The 17,607-nt window shown below is 38.1% G+C and overlaps 1 non-coding gene across 1 annotated transcript; it reads left to right on the top strand.

Moving 5' to 3' along the window:
* The first annotated feature begins 4,647 nt into the window (after nt 1-4,647).
* Nucleotides 4,648-4,753, top strand: LOC145561116 (small nucleolar RNA R71). The gene has a single exon (XR_014093696.1). It is a non-coding gene; the product is annotated as a small nucleolar RNA R71 (small nucleolar RNA).
* Nucleotides 4,754-17,607: the final 12,854 nt, after the last annotated feature.

Raw genomic sequence — 17,607 nt, 5'->3', positions numbered from 1 at the left:
GAGATGGCAAGACTTGCCATAGACAAGGCGATATGGAGTGGTACCAATAGGCGTCTTGAAAGCCATCCTATAAGCCCTAAGAGCATCATCTAACTTGTCCGACCAATCCTTTCTAATCCTTGCAAACGTCTTCTCAAGAATGAGATTTATTTGACGATTGGAGACCTCGACTTGGCCACTCGATTGAGGATGATATGGGAGGCCGAACCGTTGATGCACTCCATGTTTCCTCAACATCTTTTGGAAGGCGTTGTGAACAAAATGAGATTCGTTATCGCTTATCACAGCCTTAGGCACGCCAAACCTTGGGAAGATGATTTTGTTGAACAACTTCAACACTACTTTGTGGTCATTAGTAGGGGAGGCAATAACCTCAAACCATTTAGAAACATAGTCCACAGCCACAAGTATGAATTGATTACCATATGAAGATGGGAATGGTCCCATGAAGTCAATCCCCCAAACATCGAACACCTCTAATTCAAGAATAGGCTGTTGAGGCATCTCATTCCTCTTGGAGATATTCCCAACCCTTTGACATCGGTCGCATGACTTTACAAAGCCCCATGAATCTTAGAAGAGATGCGGCCACCACAAACCACATTGAAGAACCTTAGTGGCGGTTTTTGAAACGCCCATATGACCGCCACTTGGATCCGAATGGCACATCTTTAGAACACTTGGCACCTCTTCATTCGGGACACAACGCCGAAGCAAGCCATCCACCCCGCGTTTATACAAGATTGGTTCATCCCACAAGTAATGTCTTGCCTCCCTCTTGAGCTTATTCTTTTGGTTCTTGGAGAAAGAAGGTGGAAACTCCCCACATGCTAGAAAGTTCACCAAGTCGGCATACCATGGGAGATCCTTAACCTTAATGGCATACAAGACATCATCAAGCATTCTATCTTCAATTGGTAGACCATCATCATGAATTTGATCACCCTCAAGGCGAGAAAGATGGTCCGCCACAACATTTTCCGCACCCTTTTTATCCCTAATCTCTATTTCAAAAGTTTGTAATTCAAGCACCCAACGAATCAACCTTGGCTTGGACTCTATCTTGGCAAAAAGATACTTGAGAGTCGCATAATCCGTGAAGACAATGGTCTTGGAACCCAACAAATAACACCGGAATTTCTCGAAAGAGTGAACAATGGCCAAGAATTCTTTTTCCGTTGTTGTGTAATTCTTTTGGGCCCTATTTAGTGTCTTGGACATATATTAAATCACATAAAGCTTCTTGTCCACACGTTGTCACAAAACACCTCCAATTGCCCAATCACTAGCATCACACATCAATTCAAAGGGTAAATCCCATCTTGGGGCTTGAACAATGGGGGTAGAGATTAGGGCCTTCTTCAATCTATTAAATGCTTCCAAGCATTTATCATCAAAAATGAACTCAACATCTTTTTAAAGAATATCATTAAGGGGCTTGGCAATGAGTGAGAAATCCTTGATGAATCTTCTATAGAAACCCGCATGACCCAAAAATGATCTCACTCCCTTGACATTCACCGGAAATGGAAGCTTCTCAATAACCTCAATTTCGGCCTTATCCACCTCTATTCCTTCATGAGAAATCTTATGCCCAAGCACTATCCCCTCCTCCACCATGAAATGGCATTTATCCCAATTCAAGACAAGATTAACCTTTACACACCGAGCCAAACATTTCTCAAGATTAACTAGGCACTCTTCAAATGAAACCCCACCTACGGAGAAATCATCCATAAATACCTCCATTTCTTCCTCCAACATGTCTCCAAAAATGATCATCATGCACCTTTGGAAAGTTACGGGGGCATTACAAAGGCCAAAGGGCATTCTCCTATAGGCAAAGGTCCCATTGGGGCATGTAAATGTTGTCTTCTCTTGATCTTCGGGGTGGATTGGAATTTGGAAAAATCCCGAATAGCCATCAAGGAAGCAATAGAACTTGTGCCTTGTTAGTCTCTCTAACATTTGATCAATGAATGGAAGGGGAAAGTGATCCTTTTTGGTGGATGTATTTAGACGTCTATAGTCTATACACATCCTCCAACCGGTGACCGTCCTAGTTGGAATGAGCTCACCACTCTCATTCTTGACTACGGTCATACCCCCCTTCTTAGGAACGACATGAACGGGAGAAACCCACCTGGAGCTTGAGATGGGGAATATGATTCCCGCATACAAGAGCTTGGTGATCTCTTTTTTCACCACCTCTCCCATTTGAGGGTGTAGCTTTCTTTGTCGTTCAATAGAAGGAAGGGTGCCTTCCTCAAGCGTTATGTGGTGCGTACACAAAGAGGGGCTTATACCTTTAAGATCATCGATAGTATAGCCCAAAGCATCTTGGTGCTTTCTCAAGACACAACATAACGCTTGAGCTTGGCTCTCGCTCAAGGATGCACTAACAATTACGGGGTAGTGGAATTTGGGCCTAAGAATTCATACCTAAGGTGTGATGGTAGAGGTTTGAGCTCTACCATAGGCACACCTTTACCTTCTTTTGTTGCGGCCGCTTGCAAAGCTTCATGGCTTGAGATCTTCAAGCACAATTGTTCATCCACTTCCTCCATGCTTCCATTAAGCAATTCCTCATACAATGCTACCTCCTTTCATGGTACACCTAGCTTGTCTTTGTTCAACAAAACATTCTTTAGAGGTGAGCAAGTGCTCATGCATGGAAGACACAACATGATCAAGAGAGTCAATCATCATGCAATTTTCAAGAGAAGAACTTGGATATTTCATGCTTTCATTCAAATCGAATTCTATGACCTCATCTCCTACCTTAAGGGAAATCTTTGCACACTTTACATCTATCATAGCACCCGAGGTAGCAAGAAAGGGTCTACCTAGAATAATTGGAATGGTAGCATCTTCATCCATTTCTAAAACAACAAAATCCACCGGGAACACAAACTTCCCAACCCTCAATGGAACATCTTCCACTTTACCTTTTGGAAACTTGATTGACCTATCGGCTAGTTGCAAGGTAATGTTAGAAGGTAAGAGTTCCCCTAGATCAAGTCTTTGATAAACCGAATATGGCATTAAGCTTACACTAGCTCCTAAGTTACATAAGGCATTATCAAATTGCATCTTGTTAATAGCACAAGGGATGGAAAAGTTTCCGGGGTCTTTCAACTTGAGTGGCATTTTGTTCATGATGATCGCACTACAATTTTCAGTCAAATTGATTGTCTCCACAACATCACAAGTCCTCTTTCCGCTCAAAATGTCTTTGAGGAATTTGGCATAATTAGGCATTTGGTTGATCACATCGGTGAAAGGTAGAGAAAGGTGAAGTTGTTTGAGTATATCAATAAATCTCCCAAATTGCTCATCCAATTTGTGTCTCGTGAATTTTTGGGGATAAGGGAGCTTGGGTTTCACAATCTCTTTCTCTACTCTCACCTCTCTTGGTGTCTCAACCACAACCTCGTCTAAAGATGCTCTACTTCCCTCATTCTCAACCAAAACTTCCTTGGGGACCTCCTTGTTATCACTCCTCCTAGGCAATCTCTCCTCAAGAACCTTACCACTCCTTGTAACAATAGCATTCACAGGTTTCTTGGGATCTAGGCCTTGGGAAGGTAAAGAAGAAGGGCTTGCTTGGTCTTTTAAAGCACTAGCAAGTTGAGAAATTTGGTTTTCGAGCATTTTGTTGTGGGTCATCATTTCATTGAACTTCTTGTCACTAACTTCCATATATGTGTTCAACAACTTGGTTTGATTTTCAATTATTTCCTCCAAATTGGTCCTAGAAGAAGAAGACTGTGAATAGGAATTTTCACCTTGAGTCTTTGGAACAAATCCGGGTGGGGGACCTCTTTGAGAATTATTTTGAAAATTGCCCCTACCTTGATTGTTCCAATTACCCCTATTTTGGTTTTGACCATAACCTTGATTATGGTTTCCACTACCTTGGTTATGATTTCCATAACTTTGGTTTTGATTACAATAATTTTGGTTTTGATTTTGACTAATATAACCTTGATTGTTATAGTTGCCACGAGAACTTTGGTTCCCTTGGTTCCTATAACCACCACCTTGGTTATAGTTGTCAAAATTACCTTGGTTTTGGTAATTCCTATTCCATTGACCTCTTTGATTATCAAACCTTTGCACATTATTATTTGACACATAATTCACATGCTCACTCTCACTATTATCAAAATCATCACCACATTCGGAGAAGCATGAGGGCAATTACAAGAGTCATGATCATAAGATCCACATGCATCACAAAACAAGCAACCACTAGGCATATTATTTGAAGAGGGAGGGGGTTGAGAGTTAGAAAAGGTACCTCTCCCCTTAAATTGGGAGGGAGAATTCGAAGCTTGAGAAGAAAAGGAGCCTTCCAACTTGGCCTTGATCGCGGTCATTTCTTTCCCCAAGTTTGTCATTTGTGAGGATAAGTTGTTGATCGCATTTAGATGGTCTATAGGGTACACCGAAAAGCCACTCTTGCTAGTTGAATCCCTCTCACCATCTTGCCAATCTCTACAGTACTTAACCACGTCCTCTATAATGTCCACCACTTCCTCTTCCGTCCGATTCATTATGGGACCTCCGGCACCCCCATCAAGGCATGATTTGCCTTGAGGACTTAGGCCACCATAGAAAATTTGAATGACTTGATAGGTTGGAATTCCGTGGTGGGGACATTCCCTTTGGTACTCTTTATACCTCTCCCATGCTTCGTAGAGGCTTTCATTAGGTCTTTGCTTGAACCCTTGAATCAAAGCTCTAGCCTCCGCCGTTTTCTTTTGTGGGTAGAATCGGGACAAGAATTCCTTGGTGACTTCGTCCCATGTTCGAAGGGAATTTGGCTTTACCTCCTTATCCAACCACTCCAAGGCTCGGCCTATGAGAGAAAATGGAAACAACTTTAGCCGGATGAATTCTTGAGAAACTCCGTTCACTTTGATAGTGTTGCAATACTTTTCGAACTCCTTGAGATGGTTCAACGGACTCTCATTCTTAGCTCCGCTATATTGTCTCCTTTCGATCAAAGCGATCATAGCCGGCCTAATTTCGAAGTCATTCGCCGGTGTTGTAGGTGGAGCAATTCCACTCTCAAACTTGTACGCACCGGGAATTCCTAATTCTTTCAAAGAAACTCTTGGTTGATCTCCCATGCCTAGTTCCTCTTCAAATCCTTCTTCGCTTGAAGAACTAAATTCAAAGGATCGACTAGGAATTCTTCTCCTTGAAAGAGTCCTTTTGATTTCCGGGTCAAAAGGCACAATGGATCGATCACGAGCTCTATGCATGCAAAACTCAATGAAAATATTAGTAGCACGGCTACAAATGTAGCCTTAAGAAACAAAATCTTTTTGTTTCTATTTTTTTCAATTAAAATGAAATAGACTCAACAACTAAAGCTAATCACCAATTTCACTCCCCGGCAACGACGCCATTTGGATAGAGGAATAAACTAGTCGTTAATTGCCTATCCCAAAATCAAACACTATTTATAAAATCCTAAACCAACCTAAAACAAGTATAGGTAAGTATAGGGTCGAACCCAAAGGAGTTAGTTGGTGTTATCTTTAGCCTAAATCAAGCTATTTCGGAGATTGAAGTGAGAAAATGGTTGGTGTTATGATAGCAAAATTAGACTAATCAAGTAATTCAATAAGCTAAATGCTAGGGATATTGGTTCCACAAGCTAATTCAATAATCATGCTAATCGACAATTTCTTCGTTTGATTCAAGCATTGCAAAGGACAAACAATAGTAGCAATCAAGAGAGTTCAAGAGCTATCTCTTAGAGGCCAAACTAGGGGTCACTATTAATGGCTAATCAAGGAAATTCACAATCAAACTCAATCAATTAAAGCAATTCTCAAATTGATGGGTCATGTCATTAAGAAATGCAATGCAAAACTATGTCAACCAATTTAATTGCAACAATTCAATCAATCAAAGATCATCAACTAGCACAAATTATCAATCAAGCATGTTTCCCCTTCTCCCTAGCAACTAATCTACTCACTAATCATGGTGTAACTCAAGAACAAATCACTAGAATTAGCATTGATCATCATTCTAAATCAAAATCAAGAGAAAGCAATATCAACTACAATATCCAATTCAAATCTAAGCAATACAAACAATCAAAGATGAAACTAAATCAATCAAGTAAGAGATGAACTAGAAGAAGAAAATCTTACTAACATTAATGATTGAAAATGAAGAAATCCAAGCACAATTGATCCAATGTTGAAATACAAATCCAATACCAAGAACTTCTCTCTAACTTCTCTCTCTAAAATTAAGCTAATGAAAATTATCTAAAAGTTATCTTCAAAAAGGAATTACAAGTGTATTTATAGGCAAAGAAGAAAAATGGGATTCCCGCGCCCTCTCCAATAAACCCCGCGCCCGCGGAAAAATGGGTACGGAACCCATTAAAAACTCCGCGGGCTTTCTGGGCAACACCCGCGCCCGCGGGTCTTCTAGCCCGCGCTCGCGGCAAAAGCACCCGCGCCCGCGGCAAAAGCGCGGTGAATCCCCTGCTCCCAAAGGGTGATTAGAGGGTCGCGGTCTCTCTGGTATGAGTGGGCTCTCCAAACTACCCGCGCCCGCGGCAAGCTCGCGGAGAGTTCCTGGTCGAAATCTGCCAATTTGGTGCATATGAGCCCGCGCCCGCGGCCTTCGATACCCGCGCCCGCGGCATACTGGCAGGGCTTGATGCCCTCTCTGAGCCCTCTCCAAGCCGATTATTTCCTCCTTGCTTAGTTAATATAGCCCATCTTGATTCCCTTGCAAAGACAAATCCTAGGTACCTACAAGAACAAACAACGAAAAGGAATAAAAGGGAAAAGGAACCAAATAAAAGGAAAACACGAAGAAAACACGAAAAACACAAGGAAAGAAAGAAAGAAAGGAATTAAAGGAAAAAGGACCAAAAATAAGATAAGAAAGCATAAAAAGGAAGATGAAATCATCCTAAAAGACTACCCTATGAGTGCCATAAATGACACTCATCACATATCACCCTAATCAAGATAGCACAAATTATCAATTAATCCAAAAACATAGCACAAATTATCAATTAATCCAAAAACATAGCACAAATTATCAATTAATCCAAAAACATAGCACAAATTATCAATTAATCCAAAAAAATAGCACAATTAATAAAACATGCGAAACTAATACAAATTTCAGAAATAAATTACTAAAAATTTTAGTAAATTAACAAAAAGAGCTTGAAAGGAGAAGAACCTTTAACAATATGAGCAAAAACGGAGCTTGAAGTCTTGAACGGCGAGTGGTGAGAGCTTGAACGGAGCTGCCGTGATGGAGACTAGAGTGGCAATCCGAGTATGGAGGCTGTGAGATCTGAGAGAGTATGGAGGGTTGGAGAGAGTATGGAGGGTTGGAGGCTGTGAGATCTGAGAGATTATGGAGGAGTGTGAGATTTTAGGGCAAAAGTATATTAGTACATTAATATGTTGGGCTTTTAATTTGGGTTGTAAAAAAAAAAGCATCCGAAATATTCAACAAGCTCTTAAATATCCAGTTCCAAGATCGGGTACCCGATTATACCGGTTCCAAGACCGGGTACCCGGTTATACCGGTTCCAAGACCCGGTACCCGGTATTGGAATTAGTATAACCAGGTATCCGGTGGGTACTGGGTCCAAAATTTTAGGACCCGGAATTGGAACCGGTTATAACTGGGTCCTATATTTTGGACCCGAAATTGAAACTGGTATAACCGGGTCCGGGTCCTAACCGGTTCCAGTTCCAATACCGGGTACCCACAGTTTTTGCTCACCCCTAGTTATTGTTGTTGTTGTTATTGTTGTTGTTGTTATTATTGTTGATGTCATTCTTGTTGTTGTTATAGTTGTTGTTATTGTTATTGTTGTTGTTATTGTTATTGTTGTTGTTATTATTATTGTTAGTATTATTATTAGTATTACCATTACTATTACTATTACTATTACTATTATTATTATTATTATTACATTATTACTATTACTATTACTACTATTACTATTAGTATTTCCTTAAAAAAAAATATTATTATTATTATTATAATTATTATTATTATTGTTATTATTATCGTCGTCGTCGTCGTCATCATCATCATTATTTATTTATTTATTTATTTATTATTTTTATTAGAAATCTTCCTACTTTACTAATAACTTACGAAGTATTTCTTGGATAAAGATATAACATTGTTAATTTATTTCTTAGACAAAAATAACATTATTCTACTTTTTATAATTTACAGCTATTTATTATATATATAACTTAGCTTATTTATGTTTTCCACTATTACAAAGTGTATTAACTGCATTATAGTTTAAGTTCCAGTGCAATTTTTATTATAAATATTATTATTATTGTTATTATTATTATTGTCGTCGTCGTCGTTGTCATCATCATTATTTATTTATTTATTTATTATTATTATTATTAGAAATCTTCCTACTTTACTAATAACTTACGAAGTATTTCTTGGATAAAGATATAACATTGTTAATTTATTTCTTAGACAAAAATAACATTATTCTACTTTTTATAATTTACAGCTATTTATTATATATATATAACTTAGCTTATTTATGTTTTCCACTATTACAAAGTGTATTAACTGCATTATAGTTTAAGTTCCGGTGCAATTTTTATGTTTGACTAGTATCATAATTATGTTTTGTTGGTTTAAAAGTATAATTTTAGATTATTATTATTGATATTATTTTTTTCAGATTTTATAAAGTTAGGGTATTATTACTAAAGACTTTATTTTTAGGGTTCTTATATATATTAATTTGGGGCTTTTATATACCCAATGATTCTATGGATAATTTAAGTATAAAGATGTATTCTTGATGGTGTTTTAATGGGTTTAGATTATTCTAAAAGTGCTGAAATTGATTTAAAGTACTAGTTTTGATGGTTTTATGAAAAGGGTTTAATAACCCATTAAAGAATAGTTTAAATAAGGGTTTTACTATAATTTTCAGATTATTTTAAGTAGTCTAAAGTGAATTTAAGTTGCTGGAAATTGTGTATACAAGGAGAAGTAATATAGTGTTACTATCCCTTTATGTAGGAGACTTGATTCGGGAATTGTTGTAGTGTGATCGGCTACTTTAAGGGCTTAATTGAGGTACGTACGCGTACTCAAAAATTTATTAAGCGTGTAGAAACATGCTAGGATATGAATAATTGATTCCAAGTTAGTGTCATGCTAGGAATTGATTGGAATGGTTGAATTGAAATGAGATTGGTGATATGAATAGGATTGATTGAATTGAGAATGGTTTTGGTGGATTATTTGTGAAGCATTATTGGTTGAAATAAATTATTTATTGGATTGGTGATTGGAAATAGTTAATTTGACATGTTGTATATGAAGCATATATTTATTTGTGGCATGTTAGAGAGCATGTTTAATTAAACTAAATGTTTAATTTGGGTTGGAATATTGAAAAGGAATTTTATTATGGTTCATATAATTTTTATTGATGCTATAAGTGTTGAAATATGCCTTGAATTTGGGTTTAGGAGCAGCGAGCTCTAGCTTAAGAGGTAGCTCGGTAGTTTCGAAAGCATATGGAGTTGCGACGAAATTGGAGCTATAGCTCCTATGCGAGTGAGCTATAGCTCACGAAGACATATTGGTTCGACTAGGCCGAGCGATAGCTCGCTCGGTAGCTCGCGTGGTAGCTCGCGAAGGTCGAAGGTGAGATAGGGGCCGAGCGATAGCTCGCTCGACCATGAGCGATAGCTCGACTGGGGTCCGAGCGATAGCTCGCTCGATGGTGAGCGAGAGCTCTCCGTTTGTGCACGGTGGAACCCACACGATTTATTAGGGTTTTATGGGCCGTTTTTTATGCACTTATCTATCTTATTTGGGGAAGCTATATATATTCCTAGTTAGGGTTTATTCATAGCTTAGTCTATTATCGATAATTGACATTATCAATCTGTAATCTGGAATTTTCTCAAGATCAATAAAGGTTTTCTCTCGCCTGCCCGTGGACGTAGCCAACACATTGTTGGTGAACCACGTAAATCTGTGTGTGCTATTTATTTGTTTTGCATTCATTAATTTGTTCTTTCTCACATTCGTTACAACAATTGGTATCAAGAGCTTAGGTTCGATTTGAGTGAGAGAGATGTCTGGTATGAATGTGAAAATTGATAAATTCACGGGGAGGAATATTTTTAGTTTATGGCAGATCAAGATGCGGGCGTTGTTGAAACAACAAGGCTTATGGGCACCATTGGCAAAGAAGCCATCGGATGGCGCTGAGACACCATCGACAAAGAAGTCACCGGGTCCGGATACCACTGAGATGGCCATTCTGGAGGAGAAGGCACATTCAACGATCATGTTGTGTCTTGCAGATGATATCATTACCGAGGTTGCGGAGGAGGAAACTGCATCAGGTCTGTGGTTGAAATTTGAGAGTTTGTACATGACAAAGTCTCTAACAAACAAGTTGCTATTGAAGCAACGTCTATTCAGTCTGCGAATGAATGAAGGTACACCTCTTAGAGATCACCTAGATCAATTAAATACGATTTTGCTAGATTTGCGTAATATTGATGTTAAGGTTGATGATGAGGATGCTGCTTTAATTCTGTTAGTTTCTTTACCTTTGTCTTATGAGAATTTTGTGCAATCTTTTATTGTTGGTAAAGATATTGTCTCCCTAGAAGAGGTTAGATCATCTCTTCATACTAGGGAATTACACCATAAGGCATCTAGTAGTACAGGTACAAACAATCAAGCCTCTGGATTAATGTCCAGTGGTGGAAAAGGACATGGAAATTCCGGGAAGAAGAAGGCTAAGAAACCCGAAAATTCCAAAGGGGGTCCTAAGCAAACTGATGTCTGTAATTACTGTAAAGAGAAGGGGCATTGGAAGAGAGAATGTCCCAAGAAGAAACAGCAGGATAAATCTGTATCTACTGCTTTAGCAGAAGAGGATTCAAATTCTGAGTATGACATTGCTTTAGTTGCGGGTGAATACACATATCACAATGATGTGTGGGTTCTTGATTCTGGGGCACCGTATCATATATGTCCACGTAGGGAGTGGTTTACTACCTATGAGCAGGTAGATGGCGGAAATATTTCAATGGCTAATAGTGCAGTGTGCAAGGCAATTGGGATTGGCTCTATCAAGATCCGGACACATGATGGTACGTTTCACATATTGAACGATGTCAGACATGTTCCACAAATGACTAAGAATCTGATTTCACTTAGTGCACTAGACAATAAGGGTTTCAGTTTCAGGGGTAAAGGTGGAGTTCTGAATGTCTGCAAGGGTTCGGATGTGATTCTAAAGGGTGTCAAGTGTGGTACTTTGTATTTCCTACAGGGCTCCACTTTATCAGGTTCAGTTGCTGTTGCTTCATCTGAGGTTCAGAAGGATGATATGACCAAGTTATGGCACATAAGGCTTGGGCATATGAGTGAGATAGGAATGCAAATCCTCTCCAAGGCTGATCTTCTAGGTGGCCATAAGGTCACAAACCTTGATTTCTGTGAGCATTGTGTCTTTGGAAAACTACATCGCTGTAAGTTCCCCAAAGGCATTCATAGAACTAAAGGTATTCTTGATTATATCCACTCCGATTGTTGGGGTCCTTCACGTGTTGAGTCATTGGGAGGTAATAGGTATTTTTTATCATTCATTGATGATTTTTCAAGGATGACTTGGGTGATCATAATGAGGTTTAAAAGTGAAGCTTTCAAGAATTTCAAGCAGTGGAAGGCGTTAGTGGAGAATCAAACTGGGAAGAAGATCAAGAAGCTACGAACTGATAATGGTCTAGAATTTTGTTGGTCTGAGTTTGATGAGTTCTGCAAGAATGAGGGGATCGCTAGGCATCGTACCGTCAGAGATACACCACAGCAAAATGGTGTAGCAGAACAAATGAATCAGACACTTTTGGAGAGAGTTCGGTGCATGCTCTCTAATGCTGGATTGACCAGAAATTTTTGGGCAGAAGCCGTTAGTACGGCATGTTATTTGATCAACCATGGACCGCACTCTGGAATTAACCTCAAAACACCCTATGAGGTGTGGTCTGGTAAACCTGCAGATTACTCAAAAATGAGAGCTTTTGGTTGCAATGTTTATTATCATGTTAATGAGGGTAAATTAGAGCCAAGGGCCAAAAAGGGAGTATTTGTAGGGTATGGCGATGGGGTTAAAGGTTATAGGATTTGGTCTCCATCATAAAGTAGAGTTATACTTAGTAGAAATGTAGTCTTTGATGAAAATTCTATGTTTAACTCTAATGTTCAGTCCATAGTTGTATCATATAGTGGTAGTGTTGACAAACAGGTGGAGCAGCAAGTCACTCATGATGAGAGAGATCAGTTACAAGAAAAAGATGTTCAACACGAAAATACTGAAGCACCAGAATCATTAACGCCAAAATTGAACAAGCCTAGTCTAGCGCTGGAACGTTAATTCTAAAAGGGCAAATTTTGGAAAACCTCCTGACAGATTTGGTTTTGAAGATATGGTGGTTTATGCGTGCACTACAGATTGCCGAAGAGGTGGATGTATATGAGCCATCTACCTACAAGGAAGCAGTTACATGTACAGAATCTACCCATTGGCTTGCTGCAATGGGAGATGAGATGGAGTCACTTCATAAGAATAAGACTTGGGATCTTGTTCCTAGGCCTTCAGGGAGAAAAATTGTTACTTGTAAATGGAGTTTCAAGAAAAAGGAGGGGATGACACCTGCGGGGGGGATCAAGTATAAGGCTCGAGTAGTTGCAAGAGGGTTCACACAAAGAGAGGGGATAGACTATAATGAGATCTTCTCACCTGTGGTCAGACACACTTCCATCAGGGTGCTACTAGCAATAGTTGCACATCAGGATTTGGAGCTTGAGCAACTAGATGTGAAAACATCTTTTCTACATGGATAGTTGGAAGAGGATATATACATGACCCAACCGGATGGTTTCCAAGTTCCAAAAAAAGAAGACCATGTTTGCAAGTTGAAGAAGTCCTTGTATGGGCTAAAGAAGTCTCCTAGGCAATGGTACAAGAGGTTTGATAGCTACATGATGGAGCTAGGCTACAACAAGAATCCGTATGATTGTTGTGTATACCATAACAAGTTGACAGATGGGTCTTAAATCTACTTAGTTCTATATGTAGATGATATGTTGATAGCAGCGAAGAACAAGTCTGATATTCAGAAATTGAAGGGTTTTCTCAGTGCCGAGTTTGAAATGAAGGATTTGGGTGCGGCTCGAAAGATATTGGGCATGGAGATTTATAGGGATAGGGCTCAAAAGAAACTTTTCTTATCGCAGAAAGGCTACATTGAGAAGATATTGTCGAAGTTTGGCATGTCAACAGCGAAGCCTATAGATACTCCAAGCGCGGCCAATTGTCACTTGTCGGTTGCTTTTGCACCAAAGTCTGCTGAGGAGAAGGAATACATGTCTCGTGTTCCCTATGCTAGTGCAGTAGGGAGTTTGATGTATGCTATGGTTTGCACTAGGCCGGATCTTGCACAAGCAGTCAGTGTTGTTAGTAGGTTCATGATTGACCCTGGTAAGGAGCATTGGCAAGCAGTCAAGAGGATTTTTCGTTACCTAAGGGGTACATCTGATGTTGGTCTCATTTATGGTAATGATGTGGCATGTTTAGTTACAGGCTATTCGGATTCTGATTATGCTGGGGATGTTGATGGTAGAAGGTCTATGACTGGTTATGTGTTCACTCTTGGTGGTTCGGTTGTTAGTTGGAAATCTACTTTGCAGCCTTCAGTGACTTTGTCTACTACTGAAGTAGAGTACATGGCCTTAACAGAAGCATCCAAAGAGGGAATCTGGTTAAAGGGACTAGTTAGTGATCTGGGTATACATCATGATCAAGCTATAGTATATTGTGACAGTTTGAGTGCAATATGTTTGGCTAAGGATCAAGTGCATCATGAGAGAACTAAACACATTGATGTCAGGTATCATTTTCTACGAACTGAGACAAGAATTAAGGTGAAGAAGGTAGGTACTGCCGATAATCCTGTTGATATGTTCACCAAGCCGGTTTCGCGGAGTAAGTTTGAACACTGTTTGAACTTGCTCAATATTCGAGATTGTTAGTAGCCCTTAGGGGCTAATCTGGAGCTCTACGGGGCTAATCTGGAGTCCTACGGGGCTAATCTAGTCTGGTTGTCTTTCGGGACAAGTCTGGTTACAGGGAGATTCTGGGCATTGTGATCAATGCGTCTGGTTATCTGGTTTTGTGAGAGGATTCAAGTCAAGGTGGAGTTTGTTGAAATATGCCTTGAATTTGGGTTTAGGAGCAGCGAGATATAGCTCGAGAGGTAGCTCGGTAGTTTTGAAAGCATATGGAGTTGCGACGAAATTGGAGCTATAGCTCCTATGCGAGTGAGTTATAGCTCACGAAGACATATTGGTTCGACTAGGCCGAGCGATAGCTCGCTCGGTAGCTTGCAAAGGTCGAAGGTGAGATAGGGGCCGAGCGATAGCTCGCTCGACCATGAGCGATAGCTCGACTGGGGTCCGAGCGATAGCTCGCTCGATGGTGAGCGAGAGCTCTCCGTTTGTGCACGGTGGAACCCACACGATTTATTAGGGTTTTATGGGCCGTTTTTTATGCACTTATCTATCTTATTTGGGGAAGCTATATATATTCCTAGTTAGGGTTTATTCATAGCTTAGTCTATTATTGATAATTGACATTATCAATCTGTAATCTGGAATTTCCTCAAGATCAATAAAGCTTTTCTCTTGCCTGCCCGTGGACGTAGCCAACACATTGTTGGTGAACCACGTAAATCTGTGTGTGCTATTTATTTGTTTTGCATTCATTAATTTGTTCTTTCTCACATTCGTTACAACAATAAGCATGAGGAATGAGCTATTTAAGTGTCTTTGTACACGAGAAGTAAATTATATTTTTGGTACCTTAGTGCACTTAAGGTGTTTTCAACACCGAGGAATAGGATTTGTGGCGCGTTATGCGTTTAAGGTGTTTTTGACACTGAGGTAGATTAAAAAAGGGTTCAACATTAAATATTATGTGGTCACTAATTATTTATGAATTGAATTGGTACATTTGATTGATTGAATAATTATTGTTGATTGAATGATTATGGTTTGAGAGTCATCACCAAGTTTAATAATCTGTAAATAACGTAAAGTGAAAGAGATTACGCACCAAAACTCTTGGAACGTATATACCTTGAGTATGAACATATTGGGGGAATTATGTGACTTTATATTTGAACATAACTATTACTGGAGTACAAGACGCTGCACATTTCTTTTAATATTATTATGCCCAGGAATTCCTCCACCTATGAGTGGTTATTGATGCTGGCACGGTTAGCTCTTGTGTCAGTAACCTCAATTTATTGGGGGAGGTTAGTGGGAAACTTATTCGATGCGTAATCAACGCTAAATAAATTATGTAGTTGTCTAGTTGAGGAGTTTTGTTGAGTATTGTTTGCTTGAAAAACAGGTGCAACAAGGTAAGTTGTGTGTTGATAGGTATGTGCATGTTAGTGTGTTAATTACGCTTATGTACTCAGCTTTGCTGATTGTGTGTGTTTGTGTGTTATTGGCCTTGTCTTTATCTTGGCCCTATGATGACCTATTTTTAATGGAGAGTATTGGAAACGAGTAGAGATAAGCTTTTCAGGTATTGAAGCATATTCATGAATGGGCATGAGTGAAGAGCGAATCATGCTAGTTTCCATAAGTATATGATGTGTTTAGTGCCTTAATTATTTATGATATTATTATGCATGACTAACGCAAAAGTTTTGGAAGTTGGTTTGGTTTTAATAGGGCCTATAATGGTTCCAAATTGTAGGTTGATTTTATTTTACTTCGTTTGACTTGGGTTTGACTTTACTTTCGTTTTGGTTGACTTTATAGTTAACTTGTTTTGAATGTTTTTAAAGATAGTCTTCTGCTGTGTTTCTTTGATATTGCCTTAGCCGTATCCACGGTGGCGGTAATGTCTTAGAATTTCCTATTTTGTGTTTTAAAAAGAGTAAAACAGGTATTTTGAAGGAAAGGAATTTCTAGGATGTTACACCAGCCACGGTGGGAGGCCAGGCGATGGTGATCGTCGATAGTCAGAGGTGGCTAGCGCCGGTTTCCGGCGAGCACAGGTGGCGGCAGCAGCTAAGCTGCGGTGGCTGCAAAGTGAGTAGTAGCTCACGTAGGAAAAGGAAAAAGAAAGAAAGAAAAAAAGAAAAAAAAAAGAAAGAAAGAAAAGAAAATTAAAAGAAAATTAAATAAAATTAAATAAAATAAAGAGAAAAGAAAATAAAACGAATCTTTTTGTGTGTGGAAAATTTTGGGGATTAATGGGTATTTATAGGAGAGAATGCGCAAATTCTTGGCTGCATTCTAGTGCAGCAAGCTAACTGCAACAACATTAAATGTGAACATATAGTATGTTAAAATGAACATACTTTTTTTCTTCCTTATATCTTAATTCTCTTTCTTCTTCTTCCTTAGCTCTATTATTGTTCTCTCTCTTCAGTTTTCTTCTCAATTCAAAATTTTCTCTCTCCTCTTTACCTCACTTCCCTTCACTCTTTAAAGTTTCTTCTTCGTTTATATAAATTTTTGAGTTAGTAATTCGTGTTTTGATGGGTATACTCCTTTCTTTCTAAATCTATGAGTTTCATATTCAATCAATTGGCTTTATCAAAGAGAAAAGAAAAAAATGGAGGAGAGAGAAAGTTGAAGGTTAAAGAAAATAATGGAGGTTAGATTTTATCAATTTGTAATTGCATTTTGTATGATTTTGTTGATCATGCATGATGATTTATTGTTTGATTATTTGAAATTATTATGAATTTTTTATGAATATCAATTAAATTTCTTAATTGTTAATGTATATCAATTGTATTGCTTAATTTGTAGTCATTTCTCTCTCCTCTCTATCTCTCTCTTTTTTTCTTTTGATTTCCAATCATGTTACAAATCAATAATTATTTTATCTACGATGAATCAAGATTAGATTTAAGGTGTATATTCAATTTTAGAGATTAAATAATTACAATCGATCTTGAATATAATTTCTGTTTAAAAAATTGAACAAGTAGGAATTTAAAAATGAACATCTTTTACAAAATGAGCATTTAGTACACCAGAAATGAATATTAAATACATAAAAAATGAACATATTTCAACGATTTATTTTATCTTTATTTTTCATTAATAATTATATACAATGAATTTGAACCTTTATGAAAATCATATTCATTTTTAATATCCTAAATGTTCATAACTTTTTGTTACATATTCAATTTATAAGTGTTCATTTTTTAATACTAAATGTTTATTTTTTTAAAGTGTTAATATATGACGGTTCATTTCTAATATACTAAACGTTCATTTCTTTTTTTTTTTTCTTTTTTTTAACATGTTCACTTTTTATTACTGAATCTTCATTTTTTATTACTGATTTTTTTTTTTTAAATGTGTTCATTTTTCTAATTAAATGTTCATTTTTAAAGGTCGTGGTCTAGCAAATTTAGGATTATATGATAATCATGTTCATTTTTAATAAATGATCATTTTCTTATAACATGTATTTTTAGT

Source organism: Chenopodium album, chromosome 9 (assembly GCF_948465745.1).
Source record: "Chenopodium album chromosome 9, dcCheAlbu1.1, whole genome shotgun sequence".
Classification (NCBI taxonomy): Eukaryota; Viridiplantae; Streptophyta; class Magnoliopsida; order Caryophyllales; family Amaranthaceae; genus Chenopodium; species Chenopodium album.
Note: the sequence above shows the minus strand (reverse complement) of the source record. Positions and strands in the feature narration are given on the sequence as shown.